Raw genomic sequence first — 18,037 nt, forward strand, 5'->3', positions numbered from 1 at the left:
TATAGTTTAATTGGCCTCCGATCGACCGAACCACCTAAGGAGTCAATACTTTGACCTCCCGGTTGCCGAACCATGACAGTTCAATTGACCTCAGTCAACCGAACCTGCCTAAAGTTAACATAATTAACTTCCTGGTCAGCCAAGACATTTTTGTATTACACCAACCTAGTCAACCGAGTTCCCACATGTGGGAACCCAATGGTCTGGTCGACTGACTGACCTGGTTCATTTTCGCCCTGGTCGACCGAACCTCGGACATACAAAAAAATCGCCTCAAACATACATGTCCGGTTGACCGAGAAGATAGTTCATTTTTAGCCTGGTCGACCGAACCCCAAGAACTTGGGTCGATCGAAAGTGTTTCTAGTCGACCAGTGCTCTTGGGTTGGACCTATTTTTTACCGCGGTTTAATTTTTAAAACAGGGTTAAAATATTTTAAAACAAATATAATAATACCCTACGTGTCCTAATGGCTATAATTTTTCCTATCTCTTTATATAGGGCTTCATTTTCAATAATTAGTAAGAGATTATCAAAATAATTAGCAAAGATCCTCTTAATCTCAAAAACATATTTTAGCCTATCCCACTCCAAATGCTTGTATATTCATTCCCTTGATACATCTTAGCATTGTGAGTATATTTTGTATGCTAGTACTTATTAGGTATTGCTAATACTCCCATTGCCTTGCTTGAATATTTGATATTGATTTTGGGGAGTTTGGCATAGTTTATCTCACGGATTTAACTTGATAAATCTTGTGTAGGGATAAACTAAGTAAGCTTAGGATATTTGCATCTTGTTGCAAGTGTCCAATAGCTTGGTTTTTGTTTGCGCAAATATTTTTTCAAACAGACAAATATTTTCAAACTAGTATTGTGCATATTACATTGAAGAAAACCCTTTTGAACTAATTTGATTATCTGACTCGTATCTTTGGAATATTGATTTGCTATTGAAGTACTTTGCTTATATTACAAGATATTGCTTGTATTGAACACTCTTGAGCATCATACTGATTATATTATATTGAGTGTAGATTGCATATATATACCACTGAGCTTAAAGTTCATACATGTTTGGTGTGAATTGATTATTACTTGCGTATACTGGGTACATATATACTTTACATGAAAGCACAATCATTAAACCATTTGATTGAGTGAATATTGTTGTATTTCCAAGCATGGCCTAAGGGAATGGTAATCCAACCCGGTAAGGATTGTGTAGGTTGAGGTCAGTCCTGTGTTAATTGACCTGATTGTAAAGGTTGAGGTCAGCCTTGTGCTAATTGGCCTGGTTGTTTAAGTGCCGCTCCACCCATTAAGTGAGCCTATAGTGGTAATCCTTATGCATGTTAGCCAAGGCAAGGACGTAGGCAATTTGGCCGAACCTCGAGAACATTTCTAGGTGTCGTCTCCTTTACTGCTTTATTGTGCATGCTTGATTGAATTTCTATTGCGGTTTAAATTCCATTATATATTTGCATTGATATATTTTACATGCACTAGATTGACCTTAGGCTTGTGTAATACTGTTGATTAGTGGATTGATCTAAGTAATAAATTTTAAATACCCAATTCACCCCCCGCCCCTCTTGGGGTTGCTCAAAAGCTAACAATTTTTACTGTATATTATAATTTAAAAAGTGGTATTAGAAAGGAATAGAATGAGTTATAATTTTATTTTATAAAAATGCAGATTAAATTAAGATGACCAAAATTAATGCTTTAAAATAATATTGAAAAATTACTAAGAAGGCCTGAAATGTGATTGCCCACAATTACCATGGTTACATTAACTAAGGAGAGAACTTCGAAAAAGAATTTTAATGATTTTTCCTTGATTATCTTTAGGAAAATACATTAAAAAAATGTCATCTTATTATCAATTATTTTATAGTTATAATATTTACACATCATAAATATATATGTCGTGACGTCTTCCCTGCACAAGGCGGGAACACAACCATGTTGTGTGTTGCCCCGGGGGTACACGAACTGGAAAAGGTGTGTGATTTCAAAAATGATATTTTTTGCAAAAAAAACAATGTGTGATGGAGTTGCCACTAACCTTTTGGAGTGTGGTTAAAACACTTGATTACTACCCTGTTATGGGTAAAATCGGTCTACGTTACCAGAATCGGGTTCGGGAGTACGGTTACGCAAGGGGAAGGTATTAGCACGCCCTACACACCCGTTCTTACAAATGGTACCAGATTAATTGAAGATTATCCCTCAAATTAAATGTGATAAGCCTTTAAGATTACTCTTTTCCAAAAATTGAAAAAAATGAAGGTACTATATAGGTATTCTCTCATAACCGGGGCATATCATACTCCGAAGATTTCATGTCACCCTTTGAAATCATTGGGATTGGAAAATCGAGAAAATAGGGTACAAAGTACGCTCCTGGAGTTTTTGAAAATTTTAAAATTTGTCTTAAGTATGAACATAATATTTCGTGAGGTTTTTGGAATTTTGTTTAAGATGAAAACGGTTTCTTGTGCCGAAAAAAATTTTTGTGATTTTTCTAAGTGTGAAAACATTTTTGTGATTTTTGTGATTTTTTCCTGAACTTCGAAATAGCATAAATAAAATTAAGACAAAAACCATGAAAACCAAAACTTTAAAACATTTTTGTGACCTTTTCTGACTTTTATGTTTTTGTGGATTTTGGTGCATTTTGGAATTATTCAAGTAGGAATGACGCAAACTGAACCGGTTTAGTCACAGTTCAGAGGACCCGACCGATTCGGGGAGAAAACCGAAAAGGTCAACCTATTTAGAGTCTAGTCAAGACCAAGTTATTATGCAGTGCCTAGGGGCGCACAGGTTAGCGTATGTTTTAGTGTGTGCATGGGTGTGTGGCATGCGTGCTTAGAGTTTTGTACACGCATGTGTGGTTGTGTGTGCATGAGTGTGTGTGCATGTGCATGGGTGTTATAGTGTATGTTGCATGCATGGGTATGTGTAAGTGTTGGAATGCACACATGAATGAAAATGTGCTTATGTGAGTGTGTATGTGCATGCATGTGTGTGTGTGTGTAAGCATGAGAATGTGAGAGGATTTGTGAATGAGCATATGTGATGGAATTACTTTCAAAATGACTTCAAATATTTTTGGAAATTTTCTCTTATTTTTCTAGATTTTTTTAGCATTTTTCTTGAATTTTTATGAGTTTTTATGGATTTATTTGAAGTTTTAAAGAAATTATTTTAAAATAAAATAAACTAGTAAGAACCGATTTGGGGAGGGGGCTGGACCAGTCAAACGTTGACCAATCCAGGAGAGACTAGTTTAAGGCCGATCAAGGCCATTGCCATGATCAGCTTTTGACTGATGGATCGTATAGGATCCGGATGAGCAACAGGGCAAGATCATGATTGTAGATAGAGAGTCTTAATCAAAGGGTCCTCAAGTGGCCACACCAGGCCAAGTGTACGTGGAGAGGACGGGTGCCACGTGTTGCTCCTTGCGTGGTGGGTCAAGAGTCCAGCATGATTCCTGACATGGCCGATCTTGACCGTTGATGGAGGTTGAAATCCAACGGCGATGGGGGAGTTTGTTAGCCACGTTTCGAGGGATGGTTAAAGAGAATGAGTGATGGGTATATTAGGGTCATCACTGAATCTCGGCCGTCCATCGAAAAGTGATCGGACAGATGATGAAAGGGGACTGACGGGCATTAATAGGGGAGAGGATAGGAATGCCACGTGTCAACACGCCTGGGTAGAGGGACAAACATGCATTCCAGCCACGTTTAAAGCCTCTGACACCCCCAAATAGCCACCGTTGATGGTGCGTGGTGATCTAACGGCTGCAAGGGCATGTCGGAGTTGATGACGAGGATAAATCCTAACCACCCGAAAGGCCCAGATGGAACGGCCATAGCTGAATGCATCTAGATCGCTGACATGGTCGTGTTTGAGGATTAGATAGGAATGCAAATCCAATGTTTGCAATGAGGTCTTACACACACCTTGATCAAACGATGGACACAACACCACATGTCTTAATCCTGTCGTCCCGGGCCTTTAGATACTTAAGCTCAAATTTTGCATTTGTTTTGTTTTTTCATCTTTACTTTTGTCGAACGCCCTCTCTCTTTCTTCCCTCTTCTCACATTCTCCCTGTTCTCTCTGTTATTCCATCGAGTTCCTTTTGAGCTTTCTGAAGCTCCACTCAAAACCATGGATCTCTCTCACCCTTCTCTCACCCTCTCTGATCCTCTCCTCTCTTGTCTCTCTTCTTTCTTTCTCACCCTCTGTTTCTCTGTCTTCTCCTAATCCCCTCTCGGCTTCTTTTTTTCTTTCTTCCTTTCTAATTTCAGACTTCAAAAGACCTGATCAGCTTTCTTCTATGCTTCTCTCAAATTCTCTCAAACCTCCTGTAGCCATTTGAGGCCCCAGACCGAAGGTCACACCCTGAATACCATAGAGTGTTCCCAGGAGCAGGGTTGAACATGGGTACAACTAATCAAACCATTGAAGACCTAACCAAGCTAAGTGTTCCTTATCCCCCCTTTTCATTTTCAGTCTTTGTTTTTGTTTTTTGTTCTTATTGTGAAAAATACTGGTGATGTTTCGGCTGTGTCATGTATGTTGATGGTGAGATGTTAGGGTTTCAAGTGGACTAGTGGGGTCGAAGACGAGTGACTCGGTGAGTGTGTGAGTTAAACCAGGGTTAACTCGTGCAAGTCAACCTGGGTGAGTTAAGTGAGCTCGAGTGAGTTTCAGTGGGCCTAACAAGGTGAGGCTTGCATGTGTCTGGGTCACACGTGGGCCTTTAGGGGTTGCTGATAATCATAGACTTGGGCGAGTTGGCTCTTGAAATGGGCCAAAGTTAAAAAAAATGGGCCGGCCCAATTTAACTTATAAAACAGAGGCCCCTTGAGATTTTGAAAAAAAAAAATGAGCTGGCCCAAATTAACTTTTAAAATAGGAGCCTGTTGAGATTTTGAGAAAAAAAAAAAATGGGCCGGTTTTATTTTTCAAAACAGGATTGGCCCAACTCAATTTAAAACATCAGGGTCTGTAATCCTCCTTTTCTAAAACAAGGTCGGCCCACTTACAAGGCCCGGGTTAGGTTTTGAAGTGGGCTAAGGGTTTTACTCCAAATGGGGCTCCGGGTTTGGGATTTTAGATTGGGTTGGCCTGGTTATCTGGTTCAGGTTTGGGTCATAGCCCCAGGTTCGGGTTTGACAATCTGGTTTAAAGGATTCAGGTATTTTGTGGGTGTTTAAAGGGTTCGAACCCGAGTTCGGGTTCGGGTCAGGTGTTCGGATCTGAGCTTTGTGGAATGGTCTAATCTCAAACCCATTTCAGGTTTAAGTATAAACCTGCAATCCTAGAAGATTTCTCTACATTCAAATTCACATGCATGACTTAATTGAAACAGAAATGAGGGCTTCAAATTTTACCTTCCTTTCTCCTCTCCTCCTGTCTTCTTTGCTTCCCCGCTTCTTTCCGTATCTTCCTAGATATCTAGTGGGGAACCGGCTCCTCAGTTTTGGACTCTAGACTCAGAATAAGATGACACCACAGGGTGTCCTATGTATTCTGAATAGTGTGGTATGCTCGAAATGCAACCTCGACCGCTCTGTGGACTACAGAGCTTTCTGAATTTAGTGACCCTCTCTCTGACTCTCTGGTTTGCACAAGTCTCTCCCTAGTTCTACAAAATTGCTCTGCTACTCTTTCTTCTTTCTAAACTGGCAGAACCTCCCCTCTCTTCTAAATTTTTTTCTCTCTTAATTTTCACAGAGTACTCTTGTGCTCTCTTCCCCCCACCCCCCCTCCCCCCTCGGAGGTCTTTGCTACAGTGAGACTCCCTATTTATAGGGAGTCTGGGGTGGCCTTTAGCGCCAATTTCCTCTGCAATATTCCCTTCTAAAGAACTGTGTCAAGGAATGATTCTTTATTCTCTGCACATGTGATTTCTTTTCTCCTTTTTTGATTTTACGCATTTTTGGTTAATTAATTGCCCTCACTTTTGTACGCAGGTGATCTTGGCCAAGTGGCAATCCAGGACTGGCGAGCTTTTCAGGCTACTCCAACCTAGCAAACTCAGATTGGAGGATCAGGCATTTTAGTTTCAGTTTTTAGTTTTTATTTCTTTTAATTTTCCTTTTTGCCTTTGTGTTTCCTTTTGTTTGCTGATGTTACCCCGAGTAAAATTTCCTACAACATTTATTTGTACACTTTACTAGTGTTCTACAATTGGAAACCTACATATATTACTTCCCTACACCCCACATGTATTATTTGCCTGAGTGTATCACTTTTGTATGTGCTCCCTCTGAATCGAATTGTGACGCATGCACTTTTTAGTTTGTATCACTCCCGCACGTGCTCCCTTCGAATCAAACTGTGATGCATGCATTTATCTATTTTTTAATAAAACGTGGCCTTAAGTTGTTTTTGAATTTTGACCAGCAACCCCAACTTCACTATTGACTTTTCCAAAAGAAAACCCTAGTTATAAAAATGACCTTTGAGACTCAATTAAAAACTTGATTCAAAAATTGAGAGACTTACTCTGAAATTTGTTAGACTTAGTTTAGAAACTCAATTTAAACATTTAACAAAAAATTCATATCAAAAGTTTGACTAACTCGCTTAAGAATGACTCACTTAAAGAATTCCCAAACCCAAATTAAAAAAAAAAATGGGTATTTTCAAAATAAGAGGGCAACATTTAAAGCTCAATGGACTTGGTTTCAAATTTTTGAATATTTTAATTATTGGGACTCAATTTTGAAAACCTAATAAAAGAAGACTAGTTTAACTAAATTTGAAGAAACGTGGCTCAAAAGGACTCAATTTTTGAGTTTTTTAAAGACTTGATGTAAGAACCCGACTCTTGATAATGGTTTTTAAATATTTAAAGAGAAGGGCATTTTGGTAAAAGAGCATGCCTCGTCAACAAAGCTAGATTTCATCGACGAAGTCTTAGTCCTTCTCGTCGACGAAATTCAGGGGCTCGTCGACAAGGAAATGCCAAGGGTTCTGGAGAAATTGAAATATCAGTCTCGTCAACGAGGCCACCATCTCGTTGACAAAGCCAATGGCGGACTCTTCGACGAGGACGCCAATTCGTCGACGAATCCACCCAGGTCAAAGGCTCTTTAAAAGGATATTTTGAATTGCTTAGTAGTGAAGTAGTGGTTTCTCTCTCTCTCTCTCTCTCTCTCTCTAGGAACTTAGGATTCACTCTCTCTCTCTAGATTTCTTCACTGATCGTTGCTGGAATCGGGAATCTGAAGTTACCACAAGGATTGTGGATGGATTCTCTACAAGTTCTACGGATCGGAATCCCATTTCGGAGATTTTTGGGTTTGGGCGTAAAATCGAGGTAAGGCTCGATTTTCAATTCTGATCCGATAGTTTTGTAGGAAACAGTCTTGTGAGTATATTTTGTACTGTGATTTGTAGGTTTTGGAACTCAGTTCGCTGTTTAGGGGCCTTGGAGTTTGGGATTTGCTATTCGAGGAAAAGGTAAGGAGAACTTGTTTACATTGGTTACTTTTGAAATCGGACTCAGTGAAACTATGGTTCACGATCCTGTGCGTGTTTTGGCTACTCATTTGGGGGGATCTAATGGGGAAAACTATGGGTTTTTCATTATTATAGTTTTGGGAAAAAGGGGGCGACGGGCTGCATCCCTGGTTTTGTTGAAAACCGAGCGTATATGGTGATTTATACTGTGTTATTGGGATGGCCATGCCTTGACTTGTTTAAATTGTATTTTTTGGAAAACCATGATTTATATTACCAAATGGGTGTGGTTTGTTTGGTTATATGAGCATGCATGTGTGTGTGACTATTAAAATGCTAGTAGGAACGGGGTTCCGAATTGTTCCAGGTACTGAGAGTGTCTGGCTCTATATCCTAGGGCATGAGCCTATACTGGCAAATCAGGCTGAAGGGTGTGGATCCACTAGTTAGCGTCGGTACGATGCCATAGGAGTTCGGGACTAGCCATGTGCTGGTGGCGCCGTGTTCGTGGGTTGGCTACGGGCCAACGCCATATGTCGTGGGCCAGCTTCAGGGCGAAGGATGTGATGACACCAGGATTGCTGATCATGTGTATATGTGTGTGTATGCACTGTGTAAACTAGTACTGGACTGCATTTAACTATGTGAATGTTGCATCATGATGACACTCAAATGCCACACACCAATATAACCTGTGTTATTCCTTACTCAGAGGTGTCTCACCCCTGTTGTATGTACATTTTTACAGGTCCTTTGAGTAACCAGAACTAGCATCCTGGTGTAGGGAGCGTAGTGGCCTGCGTACTGCGGTTAGTGCTTGGGTAAGTGCTAGGACTGTATTTCTGGTGGGTTGCCATTTTGAGATGTATTTGGGCACCCGTTTGTACGTTTTTGATAGAGCTGTGTTTTGCTCTTGTATAGACTCTGGTATGGTACTGTATATATATATAAAATAACCTTTTCCACTTTGTATATTCTGTTGTGTTGGATGTGTTTAGGGTGCTTGGGAACCCCACGGGGTCAGACCCTCATCCTTTGTACTGTATCTTTGGATGTTTTAATGGATACAGGGACCGGTTAGATTACATTTTCACCCCTAGGTCCCATTTTCGGGTTCAGGGCGTGACAGCTTGGTATCAGAGCCAACCAGGTTACTAGATCTTGTAGACTTGGTTAGGCTTAGTTGTGAGTACATACCAGAGTATAGGATGTGGATATGGGTAGAGTTGGTTGAGGGTTGTTTGGTTGCTAGACCGGGATTTATCGACGGTATCCTGTGTTTTTCCTGGGATGACGATTCTAGTAAAAGCAGGGCAGATCATTGATGACTTTTGTGTCGGTGTGATAGGACAGACCTAGACCTGGTAGGGAGTAGTTAACACGATTAGTGTAGATAATGGTCTTAACTGTATGAGTCGTAGTAATACTAATAGATTCCCATTGTGCTGCAGAATGGAGCCCAAGGATAATGACCTAGGAAGTGGCTCTAAGGAGACTGCGAGTAATGAGTCTCCTTCTGTGCCTCGAGGTTTGACGAGGCAGGTGTTACGGGAGATCAGGCAGAGTGTGAGGAGACGCGAGCGCTCTCCTACTGCTGCAGGGTGCACCATTAAGAGGTTCATATGCATGCATCCTTCGACGTTGACCTGACCCAATGACAGTAGAGGACTGGATGGAGAAGACTGAGAGGATTCTGGAAGTCCTACACTGCACAGATAGGCAGTTAGTCCTCTATGCTACATTCCAGCTATCTGGGGAGGCAGGTTGACGATGGACTGCAGTGAGTCTGGTGGAGAAGTAGAGAGTCGGTTCAGAGGAGATGACGTGGAGCCGTTTCAAGGAGGTGTTCTTCGACAGATACTTTATAGCTTTTGTACATGATGCGAAGGCAGATGAGTTTTCTGCTCTGACTAAGGGGAATTTGACGGTGCAGGGGTATGCGGCTCGATACATAGAGTTGTCCCACTTTGCACCATGTTTGATCTCGAGCGAGTATGAGAAGACTCAGATGTTCGAGAAGGGCCTAAGGAAGGATATCCGCAGACTGGTGGGTATGCTTCAGATCCGTGAGTTCTCGATGTTGGTGGATAAAGCCATAGTGATTGAGATCGGTATCCTAGAGGACGAGGTGGATCAGGAATCTAGGAAGAGGACATTACCCTCTGGTTCTCAGACAGGATCTCGTTAGGGATCGTGGAAGAAGAGGAACAAGGGCTCGGGCTACCGCTAGGATTCTCAGGGGAGCCAGAATAGTGATTGCTGTACCAGGTGCCTCAGACGGCACGAGGGTGAGTGTCGGTCTTTTGAAGGTAACTGTTATAACTGTGGTCGACCTGGTCACATGGCTCGTGATTGTCGTGCACCGAGGTGAGATGTTCTTGCACTCAGTGGGAACCGAGGAAGCAATCAGAGACCTCGGGGAACCGTTTCGATGAATACAACTCTGGCTAGAGTATATTATCTTACTCCAGCGGACGCTGAGCATGCAGGGAAAGTGGTGACAGGTACCTTATTATTGCTTTCGAATAAGGCTTTTGTTTTATTTGATTTGGGTGCAACCCATTCTTTTGTATATGTGAGTTTTATTGGACGGTGTGGGGCTAAAACCCATTACATGAATGAGGTGTTATCTATTACTACATCATTTGGGAGTGTATCTTTCTATAGGAAGATGTTGGTAGACTGCCCAATGGAAATTCAAGGAAAGCTGCTACTGGTAAATCTTATTGTATATGACATGTCGGGGTTCGATGTCATTCTGAGGATGGATTGGTTGTTCTTCAGTTATGCGGTGGTTGACTATTGTAGGAAGGTGGTAGTTTTCAGACCTCTTGAGGAACAGGAGTACGAATTCTTGGGATCGTGTGTGCGTCCAGTGCCACAGATTCTGTCGGTACTACAGGCGAGGAGGCTACTCTTGGACGGATGTCAGGGGTACCTAGCTTATGTGCAGGAACCATCATGGAATGAGTTGAGGCTCGAGGACATTTGGGTAGTCAGCGAGTTTTCGGATGTATTTCCAGATGACTTACCCGGTTTACCTCAAGATCGTGAGGTGGAGTTTACGATAAAGTTGCTGCCTAGCAAGGCACCGAACTCTAATGCTCAGTACCGGATGGCTCCAGCAGAACTTCAGAAGTTGAAGGAGGAGTTGTAGGAACAACTGGATAGGGGATTCATTCAACCTAGTGTTTCGCCCTGGGGAGCTCCAGTATTATTTGTGAAGAAGAAGGACGGGTCGATGCGGATGTGCATTGATTATCATGAGATTAACAAGGTGACAGTGAAAAATCGCTATCATTTACCTCGTATAGATGATCTCTTTGACCATTTGCAGGGAACGCGGGTCTTTTCGAAGATCGACTTGCGGTTAGGATATCATCAAGTGAGGGTTAAAACGAAGGATGTAGCGAAGATAGCTTTCCGAACCAGATATGGCCACTACGAGTTCTTAGTCATGCGTTTTGGGTTAACGAATGCTCCGGCGGTGTTCATGGATCTGATGAACAGGGTTTTCCATGAGTACCTGGATAGGTTTGTAGTGGTATTCATTGATGACCTTCTGGTTTACTAAAGGAGTACGGAAGAGCACGAGGAACATTTGAGGTTAGTGTTACAGATTTTGCGGGAGAAGAAGTTGTGTGCTAAAGAAATGTGAATTTTGGTTGAGTCAGATTGCGTTCTTAGGCCATGTGGTTACTGGGGATGGTATATCAATTGATCTTAGCAAGATTGAAGATGTGGTCGACTGGGTAAGGCCGAAGAATGTGCAGGAGGTTTAGAATTTTCTAAGACTGGCGGGTTATTATCGTCGGTTTGTAGAGGGTTTCTCTAAACTGTCTAGACCTCTGACACGATTGACTAGGAAAGGAGTGCAGTTTGAGTGGACCAGTGATTGCGAGCAATACCTTCAAGAGTTGAAGCACCGGCTGGTTACTACTCCAGTGTTGTTGACCATTCCTTCGGGGGATGGTGGGTTTGTGATTTATAGCGACGCGTCTCTGAAAGGTCTATGATGTGTACTCATGTAGCAGGGTAAGGTAGTAGCTTATGCCTCTCGGCAACTAAAGGAATATAAGAAGAACTACCCTACGCACAATTTGGAGTTGGCTGCTGTTGTGTATGCACTGAAGATCTGGTGACACTATTTGTATGGTGTGCGGTGTGAGATCTTCACAGACCATAAGAGCGTCAGGTATTTCTTCACGCGGAAGGAGTTGAATATAAGGTAGAGGCGGTGGCTAGAGTTGATCAAGGACTACGACTGCATGATCAGTTATCACTCGGCAAAGGTTAATGTGGTAGCAGATGCGTTGAGTCGGAAGTCAGAGCATGCAGCAGTAACTGTAGTTGTAGCTCAGTATCATGTCAGGCGGGATCTGGAAAGCCTTGGCGTGGAGTTTGTGTCCAGTGATCATCAGGCTTTCATTGCTAACTTGGTGATCCAACCAACCTTATTTGAGCGTATAAAATCCATGCAGACCAGTGATACAGAGTTGGTAGAGGTTATGGAAAAGGTACAGCAAGGACTAGCTACGGAGTTTAACATCTCTAAGGGAGGTGTGTTAAGGTTTGGGACCAGACTATGTGTTCCGAATGATGATGAGATCAAAAGGACGATTCTAGAGGAGGTGCATCGTTCTATGTATACGGTACATCCTAGTAGTACAAAGATGTATCGAGACTTGCGCGAGACCTTCTGGTGGTATGGTATGAAGAAGCAGATTACTCAGTTCGTGGAGTAGTGTCTGACATGTCAGCAGGTAAAAGTTGAACATCAGAGGCCAAGAGGGCTATTGCATCCTTTGCCTATTTCAGTGTGGAAATGAGAGCATATTTCCATGGATTTTGTGATTGGATTGCCGCCAGTACTTCACAAGCAGAATGCTATTTGGGTGATCGTGGATAGATTGACAAAATCTGCTCATTTCATACCAATGAAAGTTGGCTATCCTTTGAGTAGGCTAACAGATTTGTATATGCATGAGATTATGAGAATGCACAGAGTATCGGTGTCCATAGTATCGGATCGGGATCCGAGTTTTACTTCTCGATTATGGATGAGCTTGCAGGAGGCATTGGGGATGAAGCTTACTTTCAGTACAGCGTTCCACCCCCAGATTGATGGACAGTCGGAGAGGATGATACAGATATTGGAAGATATGTTGCGAGCATGTGTGTTATACTTTGGTGGTAACTGGATACAGTTTATGCCACTTGTAGAGTTCGCTTATAATAATAGCTTCCAGTCTAGTATCGAGATGGCACCGTTCAAGGCTTTGTATGGTCAAAGGTGTCGATCTCCTTTGTGTTGGGATGAGGTTGGTGAACGTTAGGTGTTAGGACCTGAACTTGTGCAGCAGGCGGCTGAGAAGGTGGGTTTGATCCGGGAGAGGATTAGATCAGCTCAGAGTCGGCAGAAGAGTTACGTAGATGTTCGCCTCCATGAGTTAGAGTTCGAAGTGGGAGGTAAGGTATTTCTACGTATTGCTCTGATGAAAGGGGTGATGAGATTTGGGAGGAAGGGCAAGCTGAGCCCGAGGTATATCGGACCATTCGAGGTAGTTGAGCGAGTGGGTTCGGTAGCCTACAGGATTGCATTACCTCCAGCACTTTCGAGGGCCCACGATGTGTTTTACGTATCCATGTTGAGGAGGTACATGTTGGATCCTTCACATGTTATTAGTTATGATAAGTTGGAAATTGGGGATACTTTAGCGTATGAGGAGATACCTATTAGGTTCTGGACCGTAAAGTTCAGAAGCTTCGTACCAAAGAGATACCGTTAGTGAAGGTATTGTGGTGAAACCATGAGGTTGAGGAAGTTTCTTGGGAACTGGAAACCAAAATATGCCGGAAGTATCCACAGTTGTTCTGAGCACTTGTACATGATCCTACTATGGGTTGGGATAGGTGGTTAGTCGTCGGAAGTGTGTGTATTATGAACTCCTGAGACAGTTGTATATGTAACCACGGTATTCTTCTACCATAAGTGAGGGTATGTATGTATATGTGTATGATGGGGCTACGCTGTAGTGGTCACTAGTTTTTCTCTAGATTGGTATATATGTGTTCGATTGTAAGAATGAGTTCGTGTATGAGAGAGTACAAATTTCGAGGACGAAATTTTTCTAAGGATGGGAGGTTGTAAGAACCCGACTCTTGATAATGGTTTTTAAATATTTAAAGAGAGGGGCATTTTGGTAAAAGAGCAGGCCTCGTCGACGAAGCCAGATTTCGTCGACGAAGTCTTAGTCCTTCTCATTGATGAAATTCATGGGCTTGTCGACGAGAAAATGCCGAGGGTTCTGGAGAAATTGAAATATCAATCTCGTCGACGAGGCCACCGTCTTGTCGATGAAGCCAATGGCAGACTTGTCGACGAGGACGCCAATTCGTCGATGAATCCACCCGGGTCAAAGGCTCTTTAAAAGGATATTTTGAGTTGCTTAGTAGTGAAGTAATGGTTTCTCTCTCTCTCTCTCTCTCTCTCTCTCTCTAGGAACTCAGGATTCACACTCTCTCTCTACATTTCATCGCCGATCGTTGCTAGAATCGGGAATCTGAAGTTGCCACGAGGATCGTGGAAGGATTCTTTACAAGTTCTACGGATCAAAATCCTGTTTTGGAGATTTTTGGGTTTTGGCATAAAATCGAGGTAAGTCTCAGTTTTCAATTCTGATCTCGTAGTTTTGTAGGAAACAGTCTTGTGAGTATATTATGTACTGTGATTTGTAGGTTTTGGAACTCAATTCACTGTTTAGGGGCCTTGGAGTTCGGGATTTGCTATTCGGGGAAAAGGTAAGGGGAACTGTGTTTATATTGGTTATTTTTGAAATCAGACTCGGTGAAACTGTGGTTCACAGTCCTGTGTGTGCTTTGGCTACTCATTTAGGGGGATATAATGGGAAAAACTATGGGTTTTTCATTATTACAGTTTTGGGAAAAAGGGGGCGACGGGCTGCATCCCTGGTTTTGTTGAAAACCGAGCGTATATGGTGATTTATACTGTGTTATTGGGATGGTCATGCCTAGACTTGTTTAAATTATATTTGTTGGAAAACCATGATTTAGATTACCAAATGGGTGTGGTTTGTTTGGTTATATGAGCATGCATATGTGTGTGACTGTTGAAATGCTAGTAGGAACGGGGTTCTGAATTGTTCCAAGTACTGAAAGTGTCCGACTCTATATCCGAAGGGGTGTGTTTATCGTCTTCAACATAGGCAGGAGTGTCCGGCTCTATATCCGAGAGCATGAGCCTATACCGGCAGATCAAGCCGAAGGGTGTGGATCCACCAGTTAGCGCCGGTACGATACCATGGGAGTCGGGGACTAGCCATGTGTCGATGGCACCGTGTTTGTGGGTTGGCTATAGGCCAACGCCGTATGTCGCGGGCCGGCTTCAAGCCGAAGGGTGTGATGACACAAAGATTGCTAATCATGTGTATGTGTGCGTGTATGCACTGTGTAAACTTGTACTGGACTGCATTTAACTACGTGTATGTTGCATCATGATAACACTCAAATGCCACACACCGATATGACATGTGTTCTTCCTTACTGAGAGGTGTCTCACCCCTGCTGTATGTACATTTTTACAGGTCCTTCGAGTAACCAATTCTAACGTCCTGGTGTAGAAAGCGTAGTGGCCGGCGTACTGCAGTTAGCGCTCAGGTAAGTGCTAGGACTGTATTTTTGGTGGGTTGCCATTTTGAGATGTGTTTAGGCACTTATTTGTAAGTTTTTTATAGAGCTGTATTCTGCTCTTGTATAGACTCTGGTATGGTACTGTATAAATATATATATATATATATAGAATGACCTTTTCCGCTACGTATATTCTGTTGTGTTGGATGTGTTTAGGGTTCTTGGGAACCCCATGGGATCGAACCCTCATCCTTTGTACTGTATCTTTGGATGTTTTAACAGATACAGGGATTGGTTAGATTACATTTTCACCCCCAGGTCCCATTTTCGGGTTCAGGGTGTGATACTCGAACCCTAATCTCTGACGGGGACTTAACTAATAATAGAGATTAAATGTATCTAATTAATAATCATAAAGGACATGATCTAACAACTTGTTTTAACACCTAAAAAGGGTGAGACTCGGATTAAACATTTACAAGACTTTATTTCAAACAAATTTTTTACATTTTGGAAGGACTTTACTAATTTGAAATTAGAAGGACTCGATTGGGGAATTAGGATCTCAATTATGAAAAAAAGGTTTCATTTAGGACTCAAAGTCAGGCATTACTATGCTAGGTTTTCTTGGGGCATCCTAGTTAAAATTAAGGTGTCGACAGCTGCCCCTCTTTGTATGTTTTGTTGTTTCAATGTAACAGTAGGATCTCTCCTATGTTTTTTGAAGTAAACAAATCTGCAAAGATAAAAGACACTTATTTTAACCAGACCACAGCTTTGGTCAATCAACTGCAATTGGCTCTTGTCAATAAAAAGAGACTTTTTTTTTTTTTTTGGTTAATGACTAGTGATTAATTCGGGTCGCAGCGGGTACAATGACTCGGGCCGAAATTCTTCATAATGGCTTGCTACAAATATGATAATCCGAGCCACGTAAGGTTCAATGACTCGAGCCAAAAACTTTCCTCGAATGGCTTGCTATGAATGTGATAATCTGAGCCACGGCGGGTTCGATGACCCGAGCCAAACCTTTCCTTAGATGGCTTGCTACGGATGTGATAATCCAAGCCATGGCAATTTCAATGACCCGAGCCAAAACTTTCCTTGATTGGCTTGCTAGGAATGTGATAATCTAAGCCATGGCAGGTTCGATGACCCGAGCCAAAACTTTCCTTGATTGGATTGCTACGAATGTGATAATTCGAGCCATGGCGGGATCGATAACCTGAGCCAAAACTTTCCTTGAATGGCTTGCTACGAATATGATAATCTGAGCCATGGCGGGTTCAATGACCCGAGCCAAAACTTTTCTCGAATGGCTTGCTACGAATGTGATAATTCAAGCCACGGCGTGTTCGACGACCTGAGCCAAAACTTTCCTCGAATGGCTTGCTACGAATGTGATAATCCGAGCCATGGCGGGTTCAACAACCCGAGCCAAAACTTTCTTTGAATGGCTTGCTACGAATGTGATAATCCAAGCCACAGTGGGTTCAACGACCCGAGCCAATACTTTCCTCGAATGGCTTGCTATGAATGTGATAATCCGAGCCACAGTGGGTTCAACGACCTGAGCCAAAACTTTCCTCGAATGGCTTGCTACGAATGTGATTATCCAAGCCATGGCGAGTTCAATAACTCAAGCTAGAACTTTCCTCGATTGGATTGCTACGAATGTGATAATCTGAGCCACGTCGGGTTTGATGACCCGAGACAAAACTTTCTTCAAATGACTTGCTACGGATATGATAATCTAAGCCACAGTGGGTTCAATGACCTGAGCCAAAACTTTCCTCAGATGGCTTGCTACAGATGTGATAATCCGAGCCATAGCAGGTTCAATGACCCGAGCCAAAACTTTCCTTGATTGGCTTGCGAATGTGATAATCCAAGCCATGGCGGGTTCGATGACCCGAGCCAAACCTTTCATTGATTGGCTTGCTACGGATGTGATAATCTGAGCCATGGTGGGTTCGATGCCCTGAGCCAAAACTTTCCTTGAATGGCTTGCTATGAATGTGATAATCCGAGCCATGGCAGGTTCAATGACCCCAGCCAAAACTTTCCTCAAATGGCTTGCTACGAATGTGATAATTTGAACCATGGCGAGTTCGACAACCCTAGCCAAAACGTTCCTCGAATGGCTTGCTACGAATGTGATAATCCGAGCCATGGCAGGTTCAACGACCCGAGCCAAAACTTTCCTCGAATGGCTTGCCACGAATGTGATAATCTGAGCCACGGCGGGTTCGACCACCCTAGCCAAAACTTTCTTCAAATGGCTTGCTTACAAATGTGTCCAAGCCACGGCGGGTTCAACGACCTGAGCCAAAACTTTCCTTGAATGGCTTGCTACAAATGTGATAATTCGAGCCATGGCGGGTCGATGACCCGAGCCAAAACTTTCCTCAAATGGCTTGCTACGAATGTGATAATTCGAGCCACAGTGGGTTCGACAACCCTAGCCAAAACTTTCCTCAAATGGCTTGCTACAAATGTGATAATCCGAGCCACGGCGGGTTCGACCACCCGAGCCAAAACTTTCCTCGAATGGCTTGCTACGAATGTGATAATCCGAGCCACAGTGGGTTCGACGACCCTAGCCAAAACTTTCCTTGAATGGCTTGCTACAAATGTGATAATCCGAGCCACGGCGGGTTCGACCACTTGAGCCAAAACTTTCCTCAAATGGCTTGCTACGAATGTGATAATCCGAGCCATGGTGGGTTCAATGACTCGAGCCAAAACTTTTCTTGATTGGCTTGATATGAATATGATAATCTAAGCCAAGATGGGTTCGATGACCCGAGCCAAAACTTTCCTCAGATGGCTTGCTACGGATGTGATAATTCGAGCCACTGTGGGTTTGATGACCCGAGCCAAAACT

At 42.7% G+C, this 18,037-nt stretch overlaps 1 long non-coding RNA gene across 1 annotated transcript; it reads left to right on the forward strand.

Annotated features, from left to right (window-relative positions):
* Positions 1–3,888: 3,888 nt before the first annotated feature.
* Positions 3,889–15,334, forward strand: LOC131146265 (uncharacterized). Its single transcript, XR_009134287.1, has 4 exons — positions 3,889–7,357; positions 7,438–7,500; positions 8,249–8,321; positions 15,105–15,334. It is a non-coding gene; the product is annotated as an uncharacterized LOC131146265 (long non-coding RNA).
* Positions 15,335–18,037: the final 2,703 nt, after the last annotated feature.

The sequence above is a fragment of the Malania oleifera genome, chromosome 13 (genome assembly GCF_029873635.1).
Source record: "Malania oleifera isolate guangnan ecotype guangnan chromosome 13, ASM2987363v1, whole genome shotgun sequence".
Classification (NCBI taxonomy): domain Eukaryota; kingdom Viridiplantae; phylum Streptophyta; class Magnoliopsida; order Santalales; family Ximeniaceae; genus Malania; species Malania oleifera.